We start from the raw sequence: 13,164 nt of genomic DNA on the forward strand, positions 1-13,164 counted from the left end.
AGTAGTATAGATACTAATTGTGGTGTATCAGATGGAGAACAGATGATTATCACCTGAAAGACATGCCCCTCTATATCTGGTTGCCTAGGCAACATAGGCACAGGGATATAAATTATATTTAAGTCCTTTACATGAGATTTAAAAGGTTAAGATATTGGCTCTAGTGTTAATTCTCAAGGCTCTTGGTGCCTGCTGAGAGAAACAGCTCAGTCATTTTTACAGTTCTGTTGTTTACTGGAATGTTGAAAAAAATGCCTCTGTGATGCATAAGGCCTAACAAATATCTTTGAGCTTACGATCTGAGTCCTAAGTGCCTATCCGTTTCTCACTCTTGTCATTCGAATATGGTCATATTTCAGCTATCCTCAACTACCTTCCACCTTTAATAGTTAGAAAATACAGAGAAGGTGGGGGGCCTGGGTGGCTCAATAGGTTAAGAGCCCAACTCTTGATTTCGGCTCAGGTCATAATCTCAGGGTCATGACCTCAGGGTCCTGACACCAGCACCAGGAGTGGCTCCGCATTCATCAGGGAGTCTGCTTAAGATCATTTTCCCTCTGCCCCTTCCTCCCCTCACCGCCCCCCACCCACCCTGCTTGCGCACGTCTGTGCACACTCACTCTAAAAATAAATAAATAGATCTTTAAAAAAAAGAAAACACAGAGAAGTCAGATGGAAACAAAATTTAAATTATTTGTAATCACGTCAATCAAATATTGCCACTGTTAGCACATTGGTGAATATCTTTACAAAATTTTTCTATGCAAGTATGTGGTTATAACAATTCAATGATGATATATGTGGTTACAAGAATTCAATGATGATATACACACTATTTGGAAACTTGCTTTTCTCCCCTTTTGCTATATTATTACAAGCAATGAATATGTTAGTAAGCATAGAACCACCTCAGTGATGTTTAATGGCTATACATTGTTGCATTTTAATAATTTATTATAATTTACCCCTTTCTGAGGGATATGTAGCTGTGATTACTCACTATTGTAAGTAACACTGAAATGAATGTTCTTTATATATATATTAAGTTCCTTGTCCAATTATTTCCTTAGAATTGGTACACAGTTCCAGAGTGTCCTCAAGATTGTTTATATTGGCTTATTCCCCCACCAATGGTATTTGTGAAGGCCTGTTCCCCTATAATCTTACAAACTGGTAATTATCAACCTATTTCATGTTTATCAATCTGCTAGGCAAAGTAAATGGAATTTTGTTATAATTTGTGTACCTCTGATTATTAATGATTTCTAAAAGATGATATGACACTCGTACAATTCCAGAGTGCAAAAGGCACTATTTCTTTTATTTTGCCTCTTTCCTCAGCCTTCGAGTCCTCATTCCACTGGAAGGATGGAAACAATCTCCATTCCACACACTTTTCCCTGGGATTGCAGCCAAATTCCAGGGGACTAAGTGTGAAGGCATTGGGTGTGAGTATTGGTGTGTATTTTGGGGGATCTAGCTGACTGGCAATGTCCCTTTTTCTGCCTAGTACTTACTGGAATAAGATAGCCATCTATCCATTTGATTCTTGGTCCTCTGTCCCTGAAGGATAAGGGACAAGAAGATGTCAAGGTGTCCAGAAGGAGCTTTCCATTCTGACAGCTTTCTTTGCCATTTCTGAGGTTCCCTTTGGGCACAGGCATCACTTGGCTGCTCTGTGACAGGCCGGCACTTGGGAGGGACTGTGAGGCCATGAGAGGCACCATCTGCCTAGACATACCACCACTTCCCGAAGGCAGTCAGTATGAAACACTGAGCTGTTGAAATGCAGGGAAGGAAGGGCAAAGGGAGAGAGTAGATTCACAGTTAAAAACATCTGCTAATATTTCCGAGTATTATCTTACACTATTATTAGCCAATTGTAGTAATCCTTTTGTGAGATGCCTGTTCTTGTTCTTATGCCAACTATTTTCAATTTTCTCGGAGTACCATACTCTCTTGCACTTGCAAATGTCTTTTTTTTCCCCTCAAAGATTTTATTTACTTATTTGACAGAGAGAGCACAAGCAGGGGGAGCAGGAGAGGGAGAAGCAGACTCCCCACTGAGCAAGGAGCTGGTTGCAGGGCTCAATCCCAGGACCCTGGGATCATGACCAGAGCCAAAGGCAGACCCTTAACTGACTGAGCCACCCAGGCGCCCGCACTTGCAAATGTCTTTGTGCATGCTTTTTCTTCTGGCTAACTCCTGCTTCAATTCTATGTATAATCATAGTTCTATCTCCCCCTGAATTAACATTTATCATGTTATATGTAATTGTATATTTATTTGTGGGCAGTATAGACCGTAAAACCTACCAAAACAATTATCCTTCTCATTGAAATACTGTATTCCTTGAACGAAAGGACTGTGTCATAGACTTCTTTTTTTCCTTTCTGAACATATTCTAAAGCAAGTTTGGAAATATAGAAATAGTGTAAACTCTTTAGGAATACACTTAACTAAAATGGAAATAAATAAACAGGAGCGGTTTAAAGTGCAACCTCTGGAATTGGAAAGGATTGAGTGAAGCTGGAATTTGTTATTTACTAGCTATATGACTGAAGGCAAGTTACTCATCCTTCTAAACCTCAGTGTTCTCATCTATAAAATGGGAAGCATCATAGTGACTTGGTATGGAATTGCTTTAAAGCACAGTGCCTGCCACTTAGCAAGCGCACAACACATTCAGGTGATTATTATTAACGAATATTCTTAGGTGGAGAACAGAAAGGCTGACATGCTTGCAGCTTCTACTTTACTGATACCTGATGGCCAGAACTGCAAATGATTTAAATCAAGTAATTTATGCTAGAGAATTCGTGCTGGAGAAGCAAACAAAAGTGATTAGTATCGTTGATGCTTAGTGAATACGACTGGTTATTCTGCTACTTTCCGTTGGGCTGCTAGAAACATTGTATTCTGTGAGCTAGAACACGATTGAGTTTTTGAGTTTCTGTATTACTTTTTAGGAAGTGAGCCTTAACGGGATTTGAGGCAGAAATTGTAAATGCAAATGCGGTAGAGGCCTAGCAGCTACACTCATGAATGAAGCCGGCAAATGTAAAAGGATCAGGAATGACAGGGATTGTGGCAAATGGGAGAGCAACGCCCCTCCCAGGGGACAGCTGCTACTGAGCTCCAGCTTTGACGATGCAGGAACGCAGAGCCAGCCACACCCTCCAAGTTTTCAAGAGAAGTGGGAAATCTAGAGGTTTTTTGTTTTGTTTTGTTTTTTTCCTTCCCCATGAAGTTTCTGAATTTCTAGAAGTTGGTAACTCATTCAAGCATTGTTTTAAAACACTGTGCAGGCCAAAAAAGCATGTCTGCAGGCCAGAGCTGATTCACGGGTCACCAGCTTGTGACCTTTGATTCGAGATATCATTAGCATTTTCAAGAAGCACATAGAAATGTGGCAACTTTAAAGGGCTGATAAACATTACACAAACTTCGTCCAGTGTGAGGTGAACTAGTCTTAATATCCCGTCTAGTCAACATGCATTAAACATAGGTTAATTTAAAACAACAACAACAACAACAAAAAACCGCACAAAGGATTTTTTAACTCCTTTCGTCCTTCAGCTAATTCTGTGTTGAGGTTCGACTGGATCTGTTTTCAATCTTGACCTCCTGTGGAACTAGACCAGGGAGTTTCTAAGTAAACTTCATTCTCCTAACAGGCCCCTGCATGATATCAGCTGGAGAAAGCCCTGTAGCTCCACAGGCAGATGGCAGTAAGAAATTAACTTGAACTTCAGCAAGGCCAAGGTTTCCATGGGAACAGAGGAAGCAGCCATACTGCCTGGCATTTGGATTGAATAGGAAACAGGCTCCCATCAGCATAGTTTTAGAAAGCGCTGGCCTATCACTCTCCCCGAGTGCTTTAACTTCAGCTAATAACAGATAATAAATGATACTCAGATACATGCTTAAATAGGTTAAAGTGCCTATGAGTATCAGATACGAGAAAGAAAGTGTAAGCATCTAATTGCTGAAATCTGAAAATCATTAATAAGCGTTAGCAGTCTCCATCACAAAAACTGTATTCTTTACTAAATGAGCCCATGACATGCAGAAATCATGGCTTAATCTTTAATTTTACTATAAGGAATTCAAAACTCAAATAAATTTAGTTTTTCTGTCAGTGTGGGATGTTCTAGGAATAACATTTATCATTAATATGTATTTTGTCTGAACTGCCAGGCATTCAGCATGTGAGGAGTAGGAAACTCTGGAGAGCGCAATGCTTTTCTGAATTAATGACTGAAGAGGGTTCGTTTCGCTTTGTGTCTCTCACCCAGAGGTGGATTCACTTGGAAGCTAAGGAAATTTAAGCTTCATGTCCCCTCACTTGTGTTGGCCTCTTCCAAGGCCCTCGGGTGAGCCTCCAGATTGTTCACACCGCCATATATTTTTGTAACATTTTTGTCATATTTGTAAAAGATATTTTAATTGCAATGGTTAAGACTGCTGTCTGTTTCCACTCAGACTCACCCTCCATCACAATCCCCTCATGTTGAGTGATGAGGAATGGCCACAGGTATTTTTGGGCTGTGGGTAAGGGGAAGTTGAATTAGGGATGCATTAATTATGGATTTAGTGGGATATGTGTGTGTGGGTCACAGTCTTGTGTACGGGTATGTTGCTGCCAGTTGTCCTGGAGTAGGAATATCTTCTAGTAATGTGCCTCCTCCCCTCTCTGTTAATCCACAGTGTGTCAGAACCATGATGACAAAGTGCCAGCTCAGAGGCTAGATGGAGACGTGGGTATATGTCCCATGGTGCCTGGCACCTGGGATGTGGGTGTCGGGGAGAAACAACATTGAGTGGAGCCAGGATCTAGCCTGTGGAGAATGCTTTCCATCACCAGACAGGTAAAGTTATAAATGGGAGATCTGGCTCTCAATGAATTCTAGACAAATTGGAAGCTCTAGCCTATGAGAAATAGTCTTGATAATGCAGGGTATACAATGATAAGCATGTTGAACATTTATATGGGTGTTGTGGGATACGGAATTTATCAGAATTCCTACGATTAAGTTCCCATCTGAATGACCATGCAACGCTGATGACAAAGGTAATGTAAAACTGAATACGTAATTACCACAGGAACGTTGATGACAAGATGGTTAATGAGAACTGTTGCTCCAAAGTGCACTTAAGATGGCTCAGGACTACAGGAACCGTGCCTTACAAGAAACTTGCCAGGCCTGAAATCTTATAACTCATAAAAAATTCGATAGAGGTTTTCCTAAATTTGATAACAATCTTGAAATTTTATATCGTGTTGTCAACAATGAACTGTACGGCTGAAAGAAACTTTCTGACCTATCCACAACGAAAACCCAGATTTTAATATTGCCACATGCCAGGAACTCCTAACGCTGTTAGCGCCAAAATATTCTTCTCCCACTAAATCATCTGCTGGTCTAAGTTCAAAACAATTACTGGTGTTACTGTTGACTTTTTACAACATAATATATGTAATATATTAGTTTAAATTAGTCCATCTTGTATTACTTGTTCTTTAATAAGCACTATATGCCACATTGGAGCTGTGTTCGATAAACTCCCAGCTCTGCAGTCAACCCCAGACACACACTGATGCAGCTACATGCTATTGTGAAAGTTCATAATGGTTCAGAATTATTCCAATTTGCTTCAAATTTTACTGAGATGTGTCTCTAGCCCCTGTGATAATACACACTCGACATGCAGAACAGCAGCTTCCAAATAAACAGTGATGGCATGGTGATTGTAAATATGAAGAAAGAGAACTTGAGTTACTTCCATGCTGTTATTCTTAGTGAAAATCAACCTCTGAACTTTTCAGAGTTTACTTTTTGGAACCAATTTTTTATCTGTTTTCTCCCCCCTCATTTTAAAGAATATAGTAATGTAATTAAAAATATTAATCTAGATTACTTTTGTCCTTTCTGTCTTTTCTGTAATGTATTTTGTGATTTTTATTATTTTATTTATTCCTATCATGAGTATATAAAGTCTAATAAAGGGAAATTTCTGTGAGAAAAACCAAACCAAACGTGAATTTACCATGCAGGATACAAGACGGCATAGTCTCTCTCTCTCTTCTCTCTACAGAAAATAATAATACAAACGTCATAAGAAGAGGTAATCAAAGAAGATATAACCCAAAAAAGGTAGGAAAAAGCCTTACAGAGAAGTGTCAGGCAGTCAGTTAACAAAAATAATTTTATTTTTCTGGATTTTGTAATGGTTATAGTATTAATAGCCTCCTAAAATTCATAATTTGTTTTATATTTTCTCGTTCTAAATAAATATTCATCTTCTAACCCAATTTTGTATTTGTAATTTGTAGAATCTTCAGGCCCAGTAAAACCTAGATCTATCCTTGTTCTCATGCCCCCATAACAGCAAAGTCAGTGTTTTTAGAAGAGAATTTACAGAGAGTAAAATGTACAGATCTTAAATGTACGGATTATTAACCTTTTACCTATTTATATAACTGTATCGCCAGGATCCACGAAGATGCAAAACGTCTCCATCACCTCAAAACAATTAAAATTTCTAATATACTCAGGTTTAAGAAGTTAATATATCCATAAAACAAGAATATTTTGCTAAGAAAAGGCAATACTGAACACAAGCAAACTCTTAGTGATGAACTTAGAGTTACTAAAATTAAAAATTCAGCAGCAAGACTAGAAACTCAGGTTGAGGACGTTGCCCAGAACATCAAGCAGAAAGACAGAGATGGAAAATCTGAGAGAAAAAATGAGACCTAGGGAACCAGGGAGAGGAACAATTCCAACAAATTGAGGCCCAGAAGAAAGAAAATGAAAGGGAGGAAACTTCGAAAGAAATAAACATTTGTAGACTTGAACAATAACATGACTTTGCAGATTTTAAGGAGTTTCTCACTACCCAGAAGCTCAGTAGTTCAGAAGTGTTTTTACTTGCATTTTCTTACAAAATCTTCTTAAAATTTTGTGAAACAAATGCAGTTGAAAAATTTAAAAGACTAAAAATGAACATGTTAGAAGTGTATTTGACTTTCACTATAGATTGGCTCAACCTATTTGTTCTAGGTCACATTTGGCCATTGTCATTCACTCACTCATTCATTCATCTGTCCAGCCAGCCAGCACTTACTTGGTGCTAAGCCATGGCAGTGCCAGTCTCAAAGGAAAGGACTGATTCGTACCATGCATCGAACCACAGTACAGTATTATATGTGCTAAGGTGAAGGTATAAAAAAGCAGCTATCCTAGTATTTTTCATTGTCATTAAATAATGTCTCTTTTAAATATACGTAATATTTTTTCCGGACTCATTATGCTTTCTGAATCTGATGATTCATTCATTTCATTGATTCTAAAAGAATTCTAGCCATTATCTTTTGAAATATCACCTTTCCTCATTTTCTCCATTCTCTTCTTCTATAATTCCTAGTAATTGTTTTGTGGGAAATTTGTATTTTCTTAACCATTCTTCAGTACTTTTTCTTATTTTCCTCTGCTTTATTCCATATAATTTCCAAAGATCTATATTCCAGTTCACAAATTTTCTCTTCACTTGTGTCTAACCTACACTTTAACCCATCCTTTTTGTTTTAAATTTATGACTACAATTTTCTAGTTGTTCTTCTCATGCTTGTTCAAATCTGTGTGTCCTTTTTACTGTGTCTTGTTATTTTCTTCTGTTTGGATTCACTCTCCTAGGTCTTTAATCACTTAAAAATTTATTTTATAACCTTTACTGATAGCCCTATCAAATGTATTTCTGGGAAACCTAATTGGGTTCTTTTCCGTGTCTCTTGAATTTTGTTTAGGTTGCACAGTTTCTGCACGCATTTTGTACTTTTAAATTGAAAGCTGATCTTCATTAGGGTTTATTTGTGAGAGTCCCATGAGGCTTAGATGGAAGGCATTTTTTCCAAAGGGATTTTACATTTGCTTCTTGTAGGTGCCCACGAGGCCCTAGACCAAATTGTAAGTTACTTTTTTAGCTTGAGGGGACTTGGATCATGCGTACGTTGTCTATAAAGAGGATTAGGCTTTTGTTTACACATTCTCAAGGGAGGTTCACCCATATCCCCCAACCCAGAGCTGAGGTCAAGCAAAGAAACGTCTTTATCGTCTCCCTCTGTGGTGATGGAATATTTCCTGGGCCAGTCTCTCTCTGTGGGATTAGTGTGTATACGTGCATGTGTGCACGTTCGTGTGTGTGTGTCTGTGTGTGCGTGTGTATGCATCACTGCTCAGTTGCATTCTCCACGTGACACAGGCACAAGCCCTCAACTCCCAGTACCACAGCCCTGGCCCCAGGTTTCTGAGTCTAGCAGCCACTGTGCACTATGTCTCTCCATGGGATGGTCAAGGATCAAATCATGAATTTACTGCTCTAGATTTATCTTTCCTTTCCATTTTGCCTCCTGGGGAATCTCTGTTAATCTCTTTTGAGCTCGCCTCTTCACGTAAAGAATATTTTATTTATTTTGTGTGGCCTTTATAGGAGTTTTGTAGCAGGAAAGTTATTCAGTCAGTCATAGTCTGGGAAATTGAAATTGTTATTCCCATTCTTTCTTTAATTATTATTATGTTCAGTTAGCCAACATATAAAAAGCTTCTGTGCAGCAAAGGAAAGTCATGTTCTTTTTAAATGGCTTTAAAAATCAAAGCAATGACAATATGAGAGTATTTTTCAAAACACTCCTTAAAGATTCTCATACTTATTTTGCTGTGTGAAGAACCCACCACATTATGGGAACATAGAAAAAGAGGTGATTAATTTTGATTTGGTTGCTAAGGAAGTGGCCAGAAAGGTGACATTTAAGTCAGACTTTGGAGAATGAGAAATTTGGTACCCTTACTTACCATCAACCATTAGTCTCCAAACTATTTTACACCGTGAAATTTAGAGTTAATCTTTATCCAATTGATTTACCTCATTTTCTATATTAATAGATATACATATTTTCATACACGATGTCATCGAGTTATTATTATCCATTAATTTCTAAGTAGCAGGGAAGGAAGCAGATGCTTTATCAATAAAACAGCAAACCCAGAAAGGCTAAATAACATTTCACTCATGTAACATAATGAGTGACAGGGCTGGATTCAAACTTGAGCGTGGCAACTGTAAAATGTGCCCTCAGGGAGCTTAACTGACCAGCGGCCCCAGCTGCCGTGCTCTGAAGTCCATTGCCATGTCTGCATTGAGTCCTGTTTCCCCTGGGCTGCTTGCAGCCAGTTACTAAATACGGCAGGGATCCTAGGGCAGGCTTTTCCTGGAAGACCTGGGACTCCTCTGGCGGCAGACTGGCTCACAGACCTCCTCGCCAAACCTTCCTTGGAGTGAAACGCAGCCTGAGATGACACTGCGCCTGACCTTCCCTCCCTCTCTTCACTTGAGGTCAGACTTGCATTGTGCTCTGACTGCTTCCCCAGCATTTTCTCTCAAAGTCATGCCCCTGATAAAATCCTTGCGCGTTTAACTCCATCTTGGTGACTCCTTCTCAGAAGACCCAGACTATCACGCCCGGTTTGTGTGACCTCAAAACCCATGCTTTTACCAAAAATAAACAAACAAACAAAAACAAAAACAAAAAAACAAAACTAAAAATGGACTAAAGATCAAAACGTAAGCTTGACAACTGTAAGACTGTTAGAAGAAACATAGGCATCAATCTTCATGACCTTGGATGAGGCAATTCTTTCCTAGCTATGACACCCAAAGCACAAGCAACAAAAGAAAAAAATAGATATCTTGGACTCCATCAAAATTAAAAGCTTTTCTGCTTCAAAGGACAACATCAAAAAAGTGAAAAGTCAACACACAGAATGGAAGAAAACATTTGCAAATTATATATCTGATAAGGAACTCCCATCTAGAATATATAAAGAACTCTTATAACTCAATGATAAAAAGAGAAATGACTCGATTAAAAGATGAACAAAGATATGAATAAACATTTCTCCCAAGAAAATGTGCAAACGGCCAATTGTACATGAAAAGAAGCTCAACATCATTAGTTGCCAAGGAAATACAAATTAAAACCACAATGAGATACCACTTCACATCCACTAAGATAGCTATAATCAAAAAATCAGAAAATATCAAGTGTTAAAAAGGAGGTGGAGAGATTGGAACCCTTCTACCCTGCTGGCGGGAATGTTAAAATGGTCCAGCCATTTTGGAAAAATGGTCTGGTAGTTTATCAAAGGTTAAATATAGAATTATTGTATGACCTAGTGATTCCACTTGGCATTTACCAAGGCAAATGAAAACATGGGTCCACACAAAAACTTGTACAGGAATGCTTATTGCAGTATTGTTCATAATAACTGAAAAGTGAAAACCACCCAAATGTCTATCAAATGACGAATGGATATACAAAACGCGGGATACCCATACAATGGCATATTATTTGCCCATAGAAAGGAATAAAGTACTGATACATGCAGCCACAAGGATGAACCTTGAAAACATTATGCTAAGTGAGAGAAACAATACACAAAGGACCACATACTGTATGATCCCATTTATATGAAATGCCCAGAAGGGGCAAATTTATAATGACAGAAAGGAGATTAGTATTGGCGAGGGTGCAGGGGCATGGGAAGTTTGGGGGATGACAGCTAAAGACTATGGGGTGTCTTTTTGGAGAAATCAAAACGTTCCAACATTAATTGTGGTGATTGTTGCACAACTCAGTGAGAATACTAAAAAACAGTATGTGAATGATATCTCCATAAATCTGTCACTAAACAAATCCATGCTCCTTGAATACACTATATCCTTCATTTGGCATTTATCATAGAGCACCTTGTCTTATGGTTATTTTTTTCCAACCCAAATGTTGCTCCATACCCTCCAAATAGTGATGATCTTTAAATCGTGGTGTTTGTTCTCGATTTGGCTTCTTCATTATAGTTTCTCAAATTTCCTCCAATGGACGTATATTACTTTTATATTTGAAAATTACGTTATACAGAAATGAAAATGTTGTGCCACTAGCAAAATCATTAGCTCCTAAAGGAAAAAGTCTTGTCCCTTTGTGGATTCCTCTGGTGCTGGCACCGTCTCTTACACAAAGTGGGCGCTTAACAAAAATTTGTAAATATTCTTGATAATGGCACTAGGTTTGACCTCCATTATGGTTTTAAGTCTTTGGGTCTTTGGTAATCTAATGTGAATTTCTTATTGGTAATAGAGTCTAGGAAAAGTAGGTGTTATTTTGTGATTATAAACCTTAAACGACTTGAAAAGTATTTTCACTGAAAGAAAAAAATGTTTTAGTTTGAATGCCAGTTTCGGTAGCAGCTATTTTACAGATTTAGATGTCACCTTCATGAAATCATTTGCAAACCTTCGGGTCAGCCGGCTTCCCCTCTTCCTAGCTGCTCGCACAGCGGAACCTGCCCAAAGTGGCGTCTTCCGTTAGTGCGCTGGAATCTGTTTGTGAATTATTTACTTTGCCATGTTTCTTTGTGGAGACAAGGTCATCCGCCGACAATATTTCATTAGCCCTTTTCCTCAGCTTGTCCTCTTTACTCTTCTTTGTAATTTCTCCCCTTCCTACTTTCTGGAAAGCAGGAGGGATGGGATGCTCGGCTGGGTGATACTGAGCACTTTCTATCCGCCAGCCCCAACTTGGGTCCTTGCCCATTCAGAAATCCTGTTTTCTCCTCACAGTGATTCTGCTGAAAAGTTGCCATCTCAACCTCATTTGAGATGAGGAAACTGAGGCACACATTGTAAGTGGCAGCGTCTGGACCGGGGTTGGCAAGGCAGCGTGGTGCGTGGTTAAGGGCAGATCTGGCTCCAGGCTGTCTGGGCTGAATCCGGGCTTCAGTGCTCACCAGCCGTGGGGACCCTCCTCCCCCTTCTTTCTTCTAGCTCCTTACAGGGTTGATAATAGTCTGTTACCAGGTTGGAATAGGGAATGAGTTAGTCAATTATTTGTAAGGCACTTAGAACAGTGCCTGGCACATTCCAAGTGCCATATAAGTGTTTTAAAAGTAAATAAACTGAAAGCTGTCTGTCTCCAAAGCTGGTAATGGTGGAATTTCAGGCCTGCTTTTTGTTCTGTTCCCCTATTAAAGCAGCAGAATTGGGCAAAAGCTAAACTTGGACTCTGAACAGGGAACAGAGACTTAGGCGCTGAGGCACCCACAGACTTCCTGCCCTGTCATCAGCCATTCTAAAATGTGAATCCATTTGCTTTAGGTTAGCTGAGAGTACTGAGTTCTTAGGTACCAGCCCTGGGCTCACCAGTGGATGCCCACGCAGTAAACCCAGTAAACCCAGGCCGTGGCCTGCCTGTGAGCCCTTCCCCGCTTCAGGACTGGCCTAGCCTGAGGCCTCTCCCATGTTGTCATTCCCACCCGGTTCCTTCCTCACCACACTCCAGTCATGGTAGCCTTCTGTGGGTTCCTTGACCCCCACCAAGCTCATTCCTACCTCAAGGCCTTTGTACACATCTGGAAATATTTCCCCAGATTGCTGCGAGGTTAAGGTCTCTCCCATTCACGTCATCTCATCACCTAACCTTGTCAGACAAACCTTCCATGATCATCAAATTGGGCTCCCGAGCAAAACAAAAGGCAAGTAAAGTGGCTGAGAGTTCATTAGGACACAATTAGGAGGGAGTGGGCAGGGTGGGGAAACCACAATAAGATGGGGAGGCCTAGACCACCACCCGGCCTGGGGCAAGAGGGTGGGACAAGAGGAGACTGGGAACTTCAGAGATCCCAAGGGCAGGCCTCAGACAGAGCTGTAGTCCTCAGGGGATTGGTGCAGCCAATCTGCTAGACTTCTGCAGTAAAGGGGCTGCATAAATACCCCACCTCCCTTTCCTCCGTTCCCCCTCACATCCCGCCTCCTTCGCATTCACCATTCACCGAGAGCCCGGACACACAGGTCAGATCAGCCTCCCAGAAGGGTGGAGAGGTAATCGGAAGTTAGCTAACACTCTCTCTTCCCGGGTCATAGTTTATCTTCTCTTTTATCTTTTTAACATACATGGTTCTCCACAATTACCTTTTGTTTTACATGTTTATTGTCTGCCGGCCCCTGTCATTCTTTCTAGAATGTAGTTATCTTGAGGGCATAGACTCTGGAGTTTTCTATTTTTCTTTCTTTTTTCATCTCTGGGTCCCCCGCGCCAACCTCAGTGC

General features: G+C 39.9%; 2 long non-coding RNA genes across 2 annotated transcripts in view; one reads left to right on the forward strand and one right to left on the reverse strand.

Moving 5' to 3' along the window:
- Window positions 1–13,164, reverse strand: part of LOC123001562 (uncharacterized) — a 35,472-nt gene that overhangs the window by 21,738 nt on the left and 570 nt on the right. The gene's annotated exons all lie outside the window — the stretch shown is intronic.
- Window positions 1,277–6,317, forward strand: LOC130543224 (uncharacterized). The gene is made up of 2 exons (XR_008958394.1): window positions 1,277–4,872; window positions 6,101–6,317. It is a non-coding gene; the product is annotated as an uncharacterized LOC130543224 (long non-coding RNA).

Source organism: Ursus arctos, unplaced genomic scaffold (genome assembly GCF_023065955.2).
Source record: "Ursus arctos isolate Adak ecotype North America unplaced genomic scaffold, UrsArc2.0 scaffold_9, whole genome shotgun sequence".
Classification (NCBI taxonomy): Eukaryota; Metazoa; Chordata; class Mammalia; order Carnivora; family Ursidae; genus Ursus; species Ursus arctos.